Source organism: Arachis stenosperma, chromosome 4 (assembly GCF_014773155.1).
Source record: "Arachis stenosperma cultivar V10309 chromosome 4, arast.V10309.gnm1.PFL2, whole genome shotgun sequence".
NCBI lineage: Eukaryota > Viridiplantae > Streptophyta > Magnoliopsida > Fabales > Fabaceae > Arachis > Arachis stenosperma.
In genome coordinates this window covers 15,601,866-15,618,869 of record NC_080380.1, presented here as the reverse complement: position 1 = coordinate 15,618,869, position 17,004 = coordinate 15,601,866, and the positions used below count along the sequence as shown (strand labels likewise).

General features: G+C 41.3%; 1 non-coding gene across 1 annotated transcript; it reads left to right on the top strand.

Annotated features, from left to right (window-relative positions):
- Positions 1-6,326: 6,326 nt before the first annotated feature.
- LOC130978643 (small nucleolar RNA R71) lies at positions 6,327-6,434 on the top strand. Its single transcript, XR_009086264.1, has one exon. It is a non-coding gene; the product is annotated as a small nucleolar RNA R71 (small nucleolar RNA).
- The last annotated feature ends 10,570 nt before the right edge of the window (positions 6,435-17,004 follow it).

The following is a 17,004-nucleotide window of genomic DNA, read 5'->3' as shown; positions in this document are numbered from 1 at the left end:
GAAATTACTGGCCAACTGGTGCGCGAAATTGTGAACAATACTTTTTCACAACTCTCATAATCCCTGGTCATGAACTCCAAAAACTTGGTGGTTCAATTCCATGGCATTACACAACTTCGCACAACTAACCAGCAAGTGCACTGGGTCGTCCAAGTAATACCTTACGTGAGTAAGGGTCGATCCCACGGAGATTGTTAGCATTGAAGCAAGCTATGGTCATCTTGTAAATCTTAGTCAGGCAAACTCAAATGTATATGATGATGAACGAAAATAATATAAAAGATAAAGATAGTGATACTTATGTATATCATTGGTGTAAGAGCTTCAGACAAGTGTATGAAGATGCCTTCCCTTCCGTCTCTCTGCTTTCCTACTGTCTTCATCCAATCCTTCTTACTCCTTTCCATGGCAAGCTCGTGTAGGGTTTCACCATTGTCAGTGGCTACCTCCCATCCTCTCAGTGAAAGCGATTGCATATGTCCTGTCACGGCATAGCGGAATTCAGCTATCGGTTCTCGGTCAGGCCGGAATAATATCCATTGATACTTTTGCGTCTGTCACTAACGCCCTAGCCTGCTAGGAGTTTGAAGCACGTCACAGTCATTCAGTCATTGAATCCTACTCAGAATACCACAGACAAGGTTAGACCTTCCGGATTCTCTTGAATGCTGCCATCAGTTCTTGCCTATATCACGAAGACTCTGATCTCACGGAATGGTTGGCTCGTTTGTCAGGCGAGCACTCGGTTGTCAGGCGATCAACCATGCATCGTGCAATCAGGAATCCAAGAGATATTCACTAAGCCTCATATGCTTGTAGAACAAGAATGGTTGTCAGTCACCTTGTTCATGGGTGAGAATGGTGATGGGCGTCAATCATCACCTTCATCAAGTTGAAGAACAAGTGATATCTTGGACAAAGAACAAGCGGAATTGAATGGAAGAACAATAGTAATTGCATTAATACTCGAGGTACAGCAGAGCTCCACACCTTAATCTATGGTGTGTAGAAACTCCACCGTTGAAAATACATAAGAACAAGGTCTAGGCATGGCCGAATGGCCAGCCTCTCTAAGATAGCATAAAACAAAGATAGCTACCAAAAGTCTCAGATGTCTCCATACAATAGTAAAAGGTCCTACTTATAGAAAACTAGTACATAGATGAGTAAATGACATAAAAATCCACTTCCGGGCCCACTTGGTGTGTGCTTGGGCTGAGCAATGAAGCAATTTCGTGTAGAGACTCCTCTTGGAGTTAAACGCCAGCTTTAGTGCCAGTTTGGGCGTTTAACTCCCAATTAGGTGCCAGTTCCGGCGTTTAACGCTGGAATTTCTTGAGGTGACTTTGAACGCCGGTTTGGGCCATCAAATCTTGGGCAAAGTATGGACTATTATATATTGCTGGAAAGCCCAGGATGTCTACTTTCCAACGTTGTTGAGAGAGCGCCAATTGGGCTTCTGTAGCTCCAGAAAATCCACTTCGAGTGCAGGGAGGTCAGAATCCAACAGCATCTGCAGTCCTTTTGAGTCTCTAGATCAGATTTTTGCTCAGATCCCTCAATTTCAGCCAGAAAATACCTGAAATCACAGAAAAACACACAAACTCATAGTAAAGTCCAGAAAAGTGAATTTTAACTAAAAACTAATAAAAATATACTAAAAACTAACTAAAGGATACTAAAAACATACTAAAAACAATGCCAAAAAGCATACAAATTATCCGCTCATCACAACACCAAACTTAAATTGTTGCTTGTCCCCAAGCAACTGAAGATCAAATAAGATAAAAAGAAGAGAATATGCAATGAACTCCAAAAACATCTATGAAGATCAGTATTAATTAGATGAGCAGGGCTTTTATCTTTTTGCCTCTGAATAGTTTTGGCATCTCACTCTATCCTTTGTAATTCAGAATGATTGGCTTCTTTAGGAACTCAGAATCCAGATAGTGTTAGTGATTCTCCTAGTAAAGTATGATGATTCTTGAACATAGCTATTTCTTGAGTCTTGGCCGTGGCCCAAAGCACTCTGTCTTCCAGTATTACCACCGGATACATACATGCCACAGACACATAATTGGGTGAACCTTTTCAGATTGTGACTTAGCTTTGCTAAAGTCCCCAATTAGAGGTGTCCAGGGTTCTTAAGCACACTCTTATTGCCTTGGATCACAACTTTATTTCTTTCTTTTTCTTTCTTCTTTTTTTTTCGGTTTTTTTTTTCGTTTGCTTTTTCTCTTTTTTTTTTCTGCTTTTTCTTGCTTCAAGAATCATTTTTAATGATTTTTCAGATCCTCAGTAACATGTCTCCTTTTTCATCATTCTTTCAAGAGCCAACATTCATGAACCACAAATTCAAAAGACATATGCACTGTTCAAGCATACATTCAGAGAACAAAAGTGTTGCCACCACATCAAAATAATTAAACTATTATAAAATTCAGAATTCATGCAGTTCTTTCCTTTTCAATTAAGCACGTTTTTATTCAAGAAAGGTGATGGATTCATAGGACATTCATAACTTTAAGGCATAGACACTAAGACACTAATGATCACAAGACACAAACATGGACAAACATAAAGCATAAAAATCGAAAAACAGAAGAATAAAGAACAAGGAAATCAAGGAACGGGTCCACCTTAGTGATGGCGGCTCTTTCTTGCTCTTGAAGATCCTATGGAGTGCTTGAGCTCCTCAATGTCTCTTCCTTGTCTTTGTTGCTCCTCCCTCATGATTCTTTGGTCTTCTCTAATTTCATGGAGGAGAATGGAGTGTTCTTGATGCTCCACCCTTAGTTGTCCCATGTTGGAACTCAATTCTCCTAGGGAGGTGTTTAATTGCTCCCAATAATTTTGTGGAGGAAAGTGCATCCCTTGAGGAATCTCAGGGATCTCATGGTGAGAGGGGTCTCTTGTGTACTCCATCCTTTTCTTGGTGATGGGCTTGTCCTCATCAATGGGGGTATCTCCCTCTATGTCAACTCCTACTGAATAACAGAGGTGACAAATGAGATGAGGAAAGGCTAACCTTGCCAAGGTGGAGGTCTTGTCCGCCACCTTATAGAGTTCTTGGGCTATAACCTCATGAACCTCTATTTCTTCTCCAATCATGATGCTATGAATCATGATGGCCCGGTCTAGAGTAACTTCGGACCGGTTGCTAGTGGGAATGATTGAGCGTTGAATGAACTCTAACCATCCTCTAGCCACGGGCTTGAGGTCATGCCTTCTCAATTGGACCGGCTTGCCTCTTGAATCTCTCTTCCATTGTGCGCCCTCTTCACATATGATTGTGAGGACTTGGTCCAACCTTTGATCAAAGTTGACCCTTCTAGTGTAAGGATGCTCATCTCCTTGCATCATAGGCAAGTTGAACGCCACCCTCACACTCTCCGGACTAAAATCCAAGTATTTCCCCCGAACCATAGTGAGATAATTCTTGGGATTCGGGTTCACACTTTGGTCATGGTTCTTGGTGATCCATGCATTGGCATAGAACTCTTGAACCATCAAGATTCCGACTTGTTGAATGGGGTTGGTGAGTACTTCCCAACCTCTTCTTCGGATCTCATGGCGGATCTCCGGATATTCACCCTTTTTGAGTGAAAAGGGGACCTCGGGGATCACCTTCTTCAAGGCCACAACTTCATAGAAGTGGACTTGATGCACCCTTGAGAGGAATCTATCCATCTCCCATGACTCGGAGGTGGAAGCTTTTGCCTTCCCTTTCCTCTTTTTAGAGGTTTCTCCGGCCTTGGATGCCATAAATGGTTATGGAAAAACGAAAAAGCAACGCTTTTACCACACCAAACTTAAAATGTTTGCTCGTCCTCGAGCAAAAGAAGAAAGAAGAGAGTAGAAGAAGAAGAAATGAGGAAGAGGGGGAAGGTGGTGTGTTCGGCCAAGAAGGGAAAGAAGGGGTGTTTAGGTTGTGGGAAAATGAAGGGTTGAAGAAGGGTATATATAGGAGAGAGGGGGGGTAATGGTTCGGCCATGGAGGGTGGGTTTGGGAGGGAAAGTGGTTTGAATTTGAAGGGTGAGGTTGGTGGGGATTTATGAAGGATGGATGTGAGTGGTGAAGAGAAAGATGGGATTTGATGGGTGAAGGGTTTTTGGGAAAGAGGTATTGAGGTGATTGGTGAATGGGGGAAGAAGAGAGAGATTGATGGTGGGGTCCTGTGGGGTCCACAGATCCTGTGGTGTCAGGGAAAAGTCATCCCTGCACCAAATGTTGCTCAAAATCACGTTTTGAGCTATTTCTGGCGTTAAACGCCGGGCTGGTGCCCATTCCTGGCGTTTAACGCCAGGTTGTTGCCCTTTACTGGCGTTTAACGCCAGTCTGGTGCCCCTTTCTGGCGTTAAACGCCCAGAATGGTGCCAGACTGGGCGTTAAACGCCCAACAGCTAGCATTACTGGCGTTTGAACGCCAGCTTCTTCTCCTCCAGGGTGTGCTGTTTTTCTTCCTGTTTTTCATTCTGTTTTTGCTTTTTTTCATTGTTTTTGTGACTTCTTATGATCATCAACCTACAAAAAAGATAAAATAACAAAAGAAAATAGTTAACTATAAAACATTGGGTTGCCTCCCAACAAGCGCTTCTTTAATATCATTAGCTTGACAGAGGACTCTCATGGAGCCTCAGAAATGATCAGAGCAATGTTGGAACCTCCCAACACCAAACTTAGAGTTTGAATGTGGGGGTTCAACACCAAACTTAGAGTTTGGTTGTGGCCTCCCAACACCAAACTTAGAGTTTGACTGTGGGGGCTCTGCTTGGCTCTGTTTTGAGAGAAGCTCTTCATGCTTCCTCTCCATGATGATAGAGGGATGTCCTTGGGCCTTAAACACCAAGGATTCTTCATTCACTTGAATGATCAACTCTCCTCTATCAACATCAATCACAGCCTTTGCTGTGGCTAGGAAGGGTCTGCCAAGGATGATGGATTCATCCATGCACTTCCCAGTCTCTAGGACTATGAAGTCAGTAGGGATGTAATGGTTTTCAATCTTCACCAAAACATTCTCTACAAGTCCATGAGCTTGTTTTCTTGAATTGTCTGCCATCTCTAATGAGATTCTTGCAGCTTGCACCTCAAAGATCCCTAATTTCTCCATTACAGAGAGGGGCATGAGGTTTACACTTGACCCTAAGTCACACAAGGCCTTCTTGAAGGTCATGGTGCCTATGGTACAAGGTATAGAAAACTTCCCAGGATCTTGTCTCTTTTGAGGTAATTTCTGCCTAGACAAGTCATCCAGTTCCTTGGTGAGCAAGGGAGGTTCATCCTCCCAAGTCTCATTTCCAAATAACTTGTCATTTAGCTTCATGATTGCTCCAAGGTATTTAGCAACTTGCTCTTCAGTGACATACTCATCCTCTTCAGAGGAAGAATACTCATCAGAGCTCATGAATGGCAGAAGTAAGTCCAATGGAATCTCTATGGTCTCATTTTGAGCCTCAGATTCCCATGGTTCCTCATTGGGGAACTCAGAGGAGATTGGTACACGCCCACTGAGGTCTTCCTCAGTGGCGTCCTCCTCCTCTCTTTCCTCTCCATATTCGGCCATGTCTATGGCTTTGCACTCTCCTTTTGGATTTTCTTCTGTATTACTTGGGAGAGTGCTAGGAGGGAGTTCAGTAACTTTCTTGCTCAGCTGACCCACTTGTCCTTCCAAATTTCTGATGGAGGACCTTGTTTCATTCATGAAACTTTGAGTGGTCTTTATTAGATCAGAGACCATTGTTGCTAAGTCAGAAGTATTCTGCTTAGAACTCTCTGTCTGTTGCTGAGAAGATGATGGAAAAGGCTTGCCATTGCTAAACCTGTTTCTTCCACCATTATTGTTATTGAAACCTTGTTGAGGTCTCTCTTGATTCTTCCATGAGAAATTGGGGTGATTTCTCCATGAAGAATTGTAGGTGTTTCCATAGGGTTCTCCTAGGTAATTCACCTCTTCCATTGAAGGGTTCTCAGGATCATAGGCTTCTTCCTCAGATGAAGCTTCCTTAGTACTGCTTGGTGCATTTTGCATTCCAGACAGACTTTGAGAAATCAAATTGACTTGTTGAGTCAATATTTTATTCTGAGCCAAAATGGCATTCAGAGTGTCAATCTCAAGAACTCCTTTCTTCTGACTAGTCCCATTGTTCACAGGATTCCTTTCAGAAGTGTACATGAATTGGTTATTTGCAACCATTTCAATCAATTCTTGAGCTTCTGCAGGCGTCTTCTTCAGATGAAGAGATCCTCCAGCAGAGCTATCCAAAGACATCTTGGATAGTTCAGAGAGACCATCATAGAAAATACCTATGATGCTCCATTCAGAAAGCATGTCAGAAGGACATTTTCTGATTAATTGTTTGTATCTTTCCCAAGCTTCATAGAGGGATTCTCCATCCTTCTGTCTGAAGGTTTGGACTTCCACTCTAAGCTTACTCCATCTTTGTGGTGGAAAGAACTTTGCCAAGAAGGCATTGACTAGCTTTTCCCAAGAGTCCAGGCTTTCTTTAGGTTGAGAATCTAACCATATTCTAGCTCTGTCTCTTACAGCAAAAGGGAATAGCATCAGTCTATAGACCTCAGGGTTAACCCCATTAGTCTTGACTGTGTCACAAATTTGCAAGAATTCAGCTAAGAACTGATGAGGATCTTCCATTGGAAGTCCATGGAACTTGCAATTCTGTTGCATTAGAGAAACTAATTGAGGCTTAAGCTCAAAGTTGTTTGCTCCAATGGCAGGGATAGAGATGCTTCTCCCATAGAAATCAGGAGTAGGTGCAGTAAAGTCACCCAGCACCTTCCTTGCATTGTTGGCATTGTTGTTGTTTTCGGCTGCCATGGGTTCTTCTTCCTTGAAGAATTCGGTCAGGTCCTCTAAAGAGAGTTGTGCTTTGGCTTCTCTTAGCTTTCTCTTCAGGGTCCTCTCAGGTTCAGGATCAGCTTCAACAAGAATGCCTTTGTCTCTGCTCCTGCTCATATGAAAGAGAAGAGAACAAGAAAATGTGGAATCCTCTATGTTATAGTATAGAGATTCCTTGAAGTGTCAGAGGAAAAGAGAAATAGAAAGAAGAAGGAGAAGAAGAATTCGAACTTTAATTAGATAAGGTTCGAATTGTGCATTAAGAAGGAGTAGTACTCCATAAATAGAAGGATGTGAGGAGGAGGGAAGAGAATTTTAGAAAATTCAATCAAAAGATTTTGAAAACATTTTGAAAATTTGATTGATAATTTTCGAAAATTGAAAGTGGAAAAGAAATCAAGTGATTTTTGAAAAAGATTTTGAAATTAGAAGTCAAAAAGATTTGATTGAAAACTATTTTGAAAAAGATGAGGTTAAAAGGATTTGATTGAAAAGTTATGGTTTTAAAAAGATGTGATTGAGAAGATATGATTTGAAAACAATTTTAAAAGATATGATTTGAAAACAATTTGAAAAGATATGATTTTAAAAATTAATGACTTGCCTAACAAGAAAAGATATGATTCAAACATAAAACCTTCCTCAACAGAAAAGGTCAAAAAAAAAAATGTTCAATCAAATCATTAATTGTTAGTAAGTATCTTTGAAAAAGGAAAGAAATTGATTTTGAAAACATTTGATTGAAAAGATATGATTTGAAAAAGATTTGATTTTGAAAAACTTTGAAAACTTGAAAAAAATTGATTTGGAAACAAAATCTTCCCCCTAGCACCATCCTGGCGTTAAACGCCCAGAATGGTATCCATTCTGGCGTTTAACGCCCAAAATGCACCCTTTTTGGGCGTTAAACGCCCAACCAGGTACCCTGGCTGGCGTTTAAACGCCAGTCTGCCTTCTTCACTGGGCATTTTTGAATGCTCAGCTTTTTCTGTATAATTCCTCTGCAGTATGTTCTGAATCTTCAATTCTTTGTATCATTGACTTGAAAAGACACAAATTAAAAATATTTTTGGATTTTTAACAATCAAAATGCAACAAGAATCAAATAACAATGCATGCAAGACACCAAACTTAGCAGTTTGTGTGCTACTGACACTATATGAGACACATGAACACTCAAGTCAATAGAATTTAAAGATCAAAACAAGAAATATATGCATGGATTCGAAAAATATAACAAAAACATGCATTTGACACCAAACTTAAGATGAGACTCTAGACTCAAACAAGAAATATTTTTGGATTATATGGTTTTGCAAATTTTTTTTTTCGAAAATTAAGTGGAAAAAGGTATCAAAATTCTTAATGAGAATTCCAGGAATCAGTGCAATGCTAGTCTAAGACTCCGGTCCAGGAATTAGACATGGCTTCACAGCCAGCCAAGCTTTCAAAGAAAGCTTCGGTCCAAAACACTAGACATGACCAAAGGTCAGCCAAGCCTTAGCAGATCACTGCTCCAAAAGCAAAATTGATGAAAATCAACAAGCTCTTGTGGTGATAAGTTGAAACCTCGGTCCAATCAGATTAGACATGGCTTCTCAGCCAGCCAGATTTCAACAAATCATCATGAAACTCTAGAATTCATCTTCAAGAATTTCGAAAAAAATAAATACCTAATCTAAGCAACAAGATGAACCGTCAGTTGTCCAAACTAGAACAATCCCAGGCATTGTTACCAAAAGCTTGCTCAAAACTTGAACAATCCCCGGCAACGGCGCCAAAAACTTGGTGCGTGATGAGCGGATAATTTGTATGCTTTTTGGCATTGTTTTTAGTATGTTTTTGGTATCTTTTAGTTAGTTTTTAGTATATTTTTATTAGTTTTTAATTAAAATTCACTTTTCTGGACTTTACTATGAGTTTGTGTGTTTTTCTGTGATTTCAGGTATTTTCTGACTGAAATTGAAGGTCCTGAGCAAAAATCTGATCCAGAGACTGAAAAGGACTGCAGATGCTGTTGGATTCTGACCTCCCTGCACTCGAAGCGGATTTTCTGGAGCTACAGAAGCCCAATTGGCGCGCTCTCAACGGCGTTGGAAAGTAGACATCCAGGGCTTTCCAGCAATATATAATAGTCCATACTTTGCCCAAGATTTGATGGCCCAAACCTGCGTAGCAAACCGGCCTCAGAAATTCCAGCGTTAAACGCCGGAACTGGCATAAAACTTGGAGTTAAACGCCCAAACTGGCATAAGAACTGGCGTTTAACTCCAGAAAACGTCTACACATAAAAGCTTCAATGCTCAGCCCAAGCACACACCAAGTGGGCCCGGAAGTGGATTTTTCTGTCATTTACTCATTTCTGTAAACCTTAGGATACTAGTTTACTACTTATAGGACCTTTTGACTTTGTAATCAGTACGAAATGCGACCTTATGACATTGTACACGTTTTCTTCCACAGCATGAGTCTCTAAACCCCATGGTTGGGGGTGAGGAGCTCTGCTGTGTCTTGATGGATTAATGCAATTACTACTGTTTCTTATTCAATCATGCTTGCTTCTATTCTAAGATAACACTTGTTCTTAATCCGGATGAATGTGATGATCCGTGACAATCATCATCATTCTCAACTATGAACATGTGCCTGACAACCACCTCTGTTCTACCTTAGATTAAGTAGTTATCTCTTGGATTCTTTTATCGGAATCTTCGTGGTATAAGCTAGACTGATGGCGGCATTCAAGAGAATCCGAAAGGTCTAAACCTTGTCTGTGGTATTCTGAGTAGGATTCAATGACTGAATGACTGTGACGTGCTTCAATCTCCTGAAGGCGGGGCGTTAGTGACAGACGCCAAAAGAATCACTGGATTCTACTCCGGTCTGATTGAGAACCGACATATGGAATGCCGTGCCGTGACAGGGCATTAGGAATCGTTCCAATGAGAGGATGGGAGGTAGCCACTGACAACGGTGAAACCCTACACACAGCTTGCCATGAAAGGAGACTTGCGTGTTTAATGAAGAAGACAGTAGGAAAGCAGAGATTCAGAAGATGGAGCATCTCCAAACCTCAACCTATTCTCCATTACTGCAAAACAAGTAACCATTTCATGTTCTTTTACTTTTTACAATCAATCCTGATAATTTCTGATATCCTGACTAAGATTTACAAGATAACCATAGCTTGATTCAAGCCGACAATCTCCGTGGGATCGACCCTTGCTCACGCAAGGTATTACTTGGACGACCCAGTGCACTTGCTGGTTAGTTGTGCGGGATTGCAAAAGTGTTATTGCAATTTCGTGCACCAAGTTTTTGGCGCCGTTGCCGGGGATTGTTCGAGTTTGGACAACTGACGGCTTATCTTGTTGCTTAGATTAGGACTGTTTTATTTTTGTTGGTTTAGAGTCTTTTAGTTGAGTCTAGTTTCATATTCTAAGTTTGGTGTCAATTGCATGCTTTTTAGTTTTCTTCTTCTAACTTTCGAATTTTTCTTGTCCCTAGTCCCGCTTTGATTCATAAAAGTTCTAAGTTTGGTGTCCTCTTTGTGTTTTTCCTTTAAAATTTTCGAAAAAAATTAGTGTTTGATTTTCTAAAATTTTAAGTTTGGTGCCTTTTGGTGTTTTTCTCTTTCCTCTTTTTAAGAATCAAATCTTTTTCATAAAAATTTTCTCAATCATATCTTTTTAATTGCTGTTTTCAAAATCTTTTTTTTACTAATTGATTCAGTTCACAATTTACTTTGATCTTATTCTCTTTTGATTTTCGAATTTTCATTTTAATTTTCCTTTATTTTATTTTAACTTTTTTTTGGATATTTCAAAAAAAAAAAAAAAACAAACAAAATTTATCTCTTTGCAATTATTATCATTTCCCTTTTGTCCATTATGGACTTAAGTGGAATTAACCAGTCCAGAAGGACTCTGGGGTCCTATGCCAACCCCAGTACAGCTGCATATGGGAGTAGCATCTGTGTACCTCCCATCAAAGCAAGCAGCTTTGAGCTAAACCCTCAACTCATTATCATAGTGCAGCAAAATTGCCAGTATTCCGGTCTTCCAGAGGAAGAACCTACTGAGTTTCTGGCACAGTTCTTACAAATTGCTGACACAATACATGATAAAGAGGTAGATCAGGATGTCTACAGACTGTTACTGTTTTCATTTGCTGTAAAGATCAAGCAAAAAGGTGGTTGAATAACCAACCTACAGCAAGCATAAGACATGGAAACAGTTATCAGAAAAATTCCTGAATCATTTTTACCCTCCAAAAAGGATGACACAGCTAAGGCTGGACATCCAAGGCTTTAAACAAGAGGATAATGAATCCCTTTATAATGCTTGGGAGAGGTATAGAGGTATGCTCAGAAAATGCCCCTCTGAAATGTTTTCAGAGTGGGTACAGTTAGACATCTTCTACTATGGGCTTACAGAAAAAGCTCAGATGTCTTTAGACCACTCAGCTGGTGGATCTATACACATGAGAAAGACAATTGAAGAAGCTCAAGAGCTTATAGACATTGTTGCTAGAAACCAATACTTATATTCTAGCAAGGAATTCATTCCACAAGAAGAGGTCATGGCAGTAGTCACTGATCCTGATCCTCAAGAACAGATGAATGAGCTTAATCAACAATTGCTCCTGATGACAGAACAGTTAGCAGAATTTAAAGAAATGCTCCATGATACTAAGGTTGCTAACAAAAGCATAGAACTGCAGTTGAATCAAGCAAAACAGCAAATATCTAAACAAATAACAGAAGAATGTCAAGCAGTTCAACTGAGGAGTGGGAAAACACTGAATGCCACTGCTCAAAAGAGCAAGAAGTCAATTAAGGAACAGTTGACAGAGGATCACCAAGCCACTGTTCAAAACCCCTCTGAGGACAGTAAGAGCCCAGAGAGGAATATTATTGGCGTTCAAACGCCAGAAAGGGAAGGAAAGTTGGCGTTAAACGCCCATTCCTTGCCCAATACTGGCGTTCAAACGCCAGAAAGGGAAGGAAAGTTGGCGTTAAACGCCCATTCCTTGCCCAATACTGGCGTTCAAACGCCAGAACAGGGAGGAAAGCTGGCGTTAAACGCCCATTCCCTGCCCAGTTCTGGCGTTCAAACGCCAGAAAAGGGGGAGAAGTTGGCGTTTAACGCCCAAACTTCATCCACTCCTGGCGTTCAAACGCCCAAGGAGAATCAGGCACCTGAGAGTTCTGATGATTATCCCCCTAACAAGGCCTCTTCAACCATTTCTGTAAGGAATAAACCTGCAGCATCTAAGGTTGAAGAATATCAAGCCAAGATGCCTTATCCTCAGAAACTCCGCAAAGCGGAACAGGATAAGCAATTTGCCCGCTTTGCAGACTATCTAAGGACTCTTGAAATAAAGATTCCGTTTGCAGAGGCACTTGAGCAAATACCCTCTTATGCTAAGTTCATGAAAGAGATCTTAAGCCATAAAAAGAATTGGAGAGAAACTGAAAAAGTGTTCCTCACTGAAGAATGCAGTGCAGTCATTTTGAAAAGCTTACCAGAAAAGCTTCAAGATCCTGGAAGCTTTGTGATACCCTGCACATTAGAAGGCGCCTGCACCAAGATAGCCCTATGTGATCTTGGAGCAAGCATCAATCTAATACCTGCATCCACTATCAGAAAGCTTGGGTTGACTGGAGAAGTCAAACCAACCAGGATATGCCTCCAACTTGCTGATGGTTCCATTAAACACCCATCAGGCATAATAGAGGACATGATTGTCAAGGTTGGGCCATTTGCCTTTCCAACTGACTTTGTGGTGCTGGAAATGGAGGAGCACAAAAGTGCAACTCTCATTCTAGGAAGACCTTTCCTAGCAACTGGACGAACTCTCATTGATGTACATAAAGGGGAAGTAACCCTGAGAGTCAATGAGGATGAGTTCAAGTTGAATGCTGTGAAAGCTATGCAGCATCCAGACACACCAGAAGACTGCATGGACGTTGACATTATTGATTATCTGGTAGAAGAGATCAATATGGCTGAAAGCCTAGAATCAGAGCTTGAGGACATCTTCAAAGATGCTCAACCTGATCAAGAAGAACTAGAGGAAGTAAAGGAATTTTCGAAAATTCCTCAGGTGGAGGATAAGCCTCCCAAGCCTGAACTCAAACCATTACCATCATCCTTGAAATATGCATTTCTGGGAGAGGGTGACACTTTTCCAGTGATTATAAGCTCTGCTTTAAATTCACAGGAAGAGGAAGCACTGATTCAAGTGCTAAGGACACACAAGACAGCTCTTGGGTGGTCCATAAGTGATCTTAAGGGCATTAGCCCAGCTAGATGCATGCACAAGATCCTGTTGGAGGATAATGCCAAACCAGTGGTTCAACCACAGAGGAGGCTAAATCCAGCCATGAAGGAGGTGGTGCAGAAAGAGGTCACTAAATTACTAGAGGCTGGGATCATTTATCCTATTTCTGATAGCCCCTGGGTGAGCCCTGTCCAAGTTGTTCCCAAAAAGGGAGGCATGACAGTGGTTCATAATGAAAAAAATGAACTGGTTCCCACAAGGACAGTCACAGGGTGGCGCATGTGTATTGACTACAGAAGGCTCAATACAGCCACCAGAAAGGATCATTTTCCTTTACCATTCATAGACCAAATGCTAGAAAGACTAGCTGGCCATGATTATTACTGCTTTTTGGATGGCTATTCAGGCTACAACCAAATTGCAGTAGACCCTCAGGACCAAGAGAAAACAGCATTCACCTGCCCTTCAGGCGTGTTTGCCTATAGGAGAATGCCTTTTGGTCTGTGCAATGCACCTGCAACCTTCCAAAGGTGCATGCTCTCTATCTTCTCAGATATGGTAGAGAAATTTCTGGAAGTCTTCATGGATGACTTCTCAGTATATGGAGACTCATTTAGCTCCTGTCTTAACCACCTATCACTTGTCCTGAAAGATGCCAAGAGACTAACCTGGTTTTAAACTGGGAGAAATGTCACTTTATGGTGACTGAAGGAATTGTCCTTGGGCACAAAATTTCAAGCAGGGGAATAGAGGTGGATAAGGCAAAGGTAGAGGTAATTGAAAAATTACCACCACCTGCCAATGTTAAGGCAATCAGAAGCTTTCTGGGACATGCAGGATTTTACAGAAGGTTTATCAAGGATTTTTCGAAAATTGCCAAACCTCTGAGTAATCTGCTAGCTGCTGACACTCCATTTATCTTTGATAATGAGTGTCTGCAGGCATTTGAGACCCTGAAAGCTAAGCTGGTCACAGCACCAGTTATCTCTGCACCAGATTGGACATTACCATTTGAACTAATGTGTGATGCCAGTGATCATGCCATTGGTGCAGTGTTGGGAAAGAGGCATAACAAACTTCTGCATGTCATTTATTATGCTAGCCGTGTTCTAAATGATGCACAGAAGAATTACACAACCACAGAGAAAGAGTTACTTGCAGTGGTTTATGCCATTGACAAGTTAGATCCTACCTAGTGGGATCAAAGGTGATTGTGTACACTGACCATGCTGCTCTTAAATACTTACTCACAAAGCAGGATTCAAAACCCAGACTTATAAGATGGGTGTTGCTTCTGCAAGAGTTTGATATAGAAATAAGAGACAGAAAAGGGACAGAGAACCAAGTGGCGGATCATCTGTCCCGGATAGAACCAGTAGCTGGGGCGTCCCTCCCTTCTACTGAGATCTCTGAGACTTTCCCAGATGAGCAACTCTTTGCCATTCAGGAAGCTCCATGGTTTGCAGACATTGCAAACTATAAAGCTGTGAGGTTCATACCCAAAGAGTACAGTTACATGCAGAAAAAGAAATTAATTTCAGATGCCAAGTACTACCTTTGGGATGAACCATATCTCTTTAAGAGATGTGCTGACGGAGTGATCCGCAGGTGTGTACCCAGAGAAGAAGCACAGAGGATCCTATGGCACTGCCATGGATCACAGTATGGAGGACATTTTGGAAGTGAGCGAACAGCCACTAAAGTCCTCCAATGTGGCTTCTACTGGCCTACTCTCTATAAAGATTCCCGAGAGTTTGTGCGTAACTGTGACAGTTGCCAAAGAGCTGGTAACCTGCCTCATGGATATGCCATGCCTCAACAAGGGATATTAGAGATAGAGCTGTTTGATGTATGGGGAATTGACTTCATGGGGCCATTCCCACCATCATACTCAAACACTCACATTCTGGTGGCAGTGGACTATGTATCTAAGTGGGTAGAAGCAATTGCTACACCACTAATGATACTAAGACCGTACTGAAATTCCTCCAGAAAAACATTTTCAGCAGATTTGGCGTTCCCAGAGTGCTAATCAGTGATGGGGGCACTCATTTCTGCAATAAACAACTATACTCTGCTATGGTCAGATATGGAATTAGCCACAAAGTGGCAACTCCGTATCATCCACAGACAAATGGGCAAGCAGAGGTCTCTAACAGAGAACTAAAAAGAATCCTAGAACGGACTGTAATGGCCCGAAGAAAGGATTGGGCAAAGAGCTTGGATGATGCTCTGTGGGCATACAGAACAGCATTCAAGACTCCTATAGGCACCTCTCCATACCAATTGGTGTATGGGAAGGCCTGCCATTTGCCTGTGGAACTGGAACATAAAGCCTACTGGGCAACCAGATTCCTAAACATGGATGCACAGTTGGCTGGTGAAAAAAGACTGCTACAGCTGAATGAGCTAGAGGAGTTCAGACTCAATGCCTTTGAAAATGCAAAAATTTATAAGGAAAAGGCAAAGAAATGGCATGACAGGAAATTGTCAACCAGAGTCTTTGAGCCAGGACAAAAAGTTCTGCTCTTCAACTCTAGGCTCAAACTGTTTCCAGGACAACTCAAATCCCGTTGGGGGGGTCCATATGTGATTACAGGAGTGTCACCATATGGATATGTTGAGCTTCAGGATATTGATTCTGATAAGAAGTTCATTGTTAATGGACAGAGAATCAAACACTATCTTGAAGGAAACTTTGAGCAGGAGTGCTCAAAACTGAGACTAGAGTGATTCTCAGTGAAAGTCCAGCTAAAGACAGTAAAGAAGCGCTTACTGGGAGGCAACCCAGTCATTAGTAGGTTGTATGATTTGTTCTTACAGAGGCAAATATCAAAAAAAATGAAGGAATTCACAGAGTTACAGAAGGATTCAGCTCAAAAAGCAGAGAAAATGAGCTTACTGGCGAAAAAACGCCAGTAAGGTGCATTTTGGGCGTTAAACGCCAGAATGGGTACCATTCTGGGCGTTTAACGCCAGTAATGGTACCATTCTGGGCGTTAAACGCCAGAATGGGTACCATTCTGGGCGTTTAACGCCAGGTGTGCAGCATCACTGGGCGTTCAGAAAAACGCCCAGTGAGGAAGGTTTTCTGGCATTTAACGCCAGCCAGGGTACCTGACTGGGCGTTAAACGCCCAAAAAGGGTGCCAAGTGGGCGTTAAACGCCAGAATGGGTGCCATTCTGGGCGTTTAACGCCAGAAAGGTGGGGGGACCACATTTTTGTTTTCAACTCAAATTTTTTCAAACTTTCCTCTTTTTACCCATAATCTTCTACATAAATGCACTTCAACCTTTCATCATTCACTTTCAAATCTTCACAAATCAAAACCATTCTTCAAATCTATTTCAAAATAATCTCACATCTTCTTCAAAAACTCACCCTTTTCTCAAATTTTTTCAAAATCTTTTCAAATTTCCTTTCAAATCTCTCTTTTGTTTTCGAAATTCTCCTCCCCCCCACTCTATAAATGAACGTTCCTCACCCCTCCTTCCTCACACCATTCGAATTTCCTCTCTCTCTCTCTCTCTCTCTCTTCTCTTCTTTCTTTTCTTTTTGCTTGAGGACAAGCAAAACCTCTAAGTTTGGTGTGCTTTTCCGTGATCACTAAGCTAAGATCTATCAAGATCATGGCTCCCAAGGGAAAACAAACCAACTCAAGAGGAAAGAAAGAGACTAATCCAAAGAATCTTTGGAATGAAGAGAAGTTCTTAACCAAAGAACATGAAGACCATTATCACAAAATAATGGGTCTGAGGTCAGTGATCCCGGAAGTTAAATTTGATCTGAAAGAAGATGAATATCCGGAGATCCAAGAGCAAATTCGAAACAGAGGTTGGGAAGTTCTGACCAATCCTG